Consider the following 1,200-nt stretch of genomic DNA (forward strand, 5'->3'; position numbering starts at 1 on the left):
CTCTTAAAAACCGTCTTTTTTTAAGGTCATACGTCAAACGCGTCATATTACATAACAAAGCGGAAACATCTCCGCTCTCTGAACCGCGGGTATGTTAGTGTTGCGTGAGTTTGAGCGGTTTGTGTTTTAGTGAGCTGGTATTTTTCGGTAGTTTTTACATTGTATTTCACCATTTGTAATCATGGTGCAGTATTGTGGTTTGTGCAGGTTGCATAAATACCAGGGCCTGTCAGGACATCGAGTCCACAGTAAAAAGGAAACGGAGCTAGCGTTCGTTCCTGGGTGTGTGTGCATCCACCTCCTGGAGACATACTCTTCACAGCTTTATCAGAAAACCTTATTACTTCTCTGTCCCCCCCCCTTCGCTGCTCTCTCTCTCTCCCCTCCGGTACACGGCACCGTAAGACATAGTGATGGAGTTGCATTAGGTAACGCTGTGGTGGCGTACTGCTCCAGCCGTCTCCTTTGTGTTTGTTTGTTTCCCCCTGTCTGTGTCGTTTGTGTGTGCGTGGTGGCTGTCACTCCTGGCTCCCGGCTCAACCTCCACTCACCTGCTTTAATCAGCTGTGCACCCTCCCCGACTACACACACCTGCTTTCCATCAAGCCCAGTTAGGCTTGTTTGAGACGCGTGCGGCTTCGCCTCGACAAGTAGACGAGAAAAGTCGATCGCAGCCGGGGGAGGTCTCAAAAAAACTCGCCTGAAGTCGGACAGCTCCGAGTCGTGCTTCTTCTTCTTCTTCTTCTCTTCTTCTCTTTCTTCTTCTTCTTCTTCTCTTCTTCTGCTGCTTCTGCCTTCCTTACTTCTTCTTCTTTTCTTCTTCTCTCGGTTTTTTTGGCGGATTGCAACAACTTTAAGGGGCATACCCGCGACCTCCGGAGTCGGCTTGAATCGGTTTGGACATTTATAAAGAACCTCACACATGTATTAATTGTTAATGTCAGATATACTAAGTAAATGCATTTGTTCCTGCTCAGAAGATTAAGATTCAACTATATTGTTATTGCACAGATTACAGGTACTGAGACAACGAAATGCAGTTTAGCTTCTAACCAGGAGTGCACACAAGCAGTAAAGTGAAAAGTAATGTACACAATCTACAGAATAAAAGATAGAATTAAGTGAGAATGATGAATAAACGAGTGAGGGTGTATGAATTACACTACGATATACCACAGCAGGCCTGTGAGCAGTATGGAA

At 45.6% G+C, this 1,200-nt stretch overlaps 1 protein-coding gene across 1 annotated transcript in view; it reads right to left on the reverse strand.

The window, feature by feature from the left end:
* Positions 1-580, reverse strand: part of lyrm9 (LYR motif containing 9) — a 5,339-nt gene extending 4,759 nt beyond the window's left edge. Inside the window, exon 1 of the mRNA XM_010772840.1 lies at positions 552-580. The gene's annotated coding sequence lies outside the window, so the exon portion shown is untranslated. The remainder of the gene's footprint in view (positions 1-551) is intronic.
* Between the last annotated feature and the right edge of the window lie 620 nt (positions 581-1,200).

The sequence above is a fragment of the Notothenia coriiceps genome, unplaced genomic scaffold (assembly GCF_000735185.1).
Source record: "Notothenia coriiceps isolate Sejong01 unplaced genomic scaffold, NC01 NC01_scaffold00011638, whole genome shotgun sequence".
Taxonomy (NCBI): Eukaryota; Metazoa; Chordata; class Actinopteri; order Perciformes; family Nototheniidae; genus Notothenia; species Notothenia coriiceps.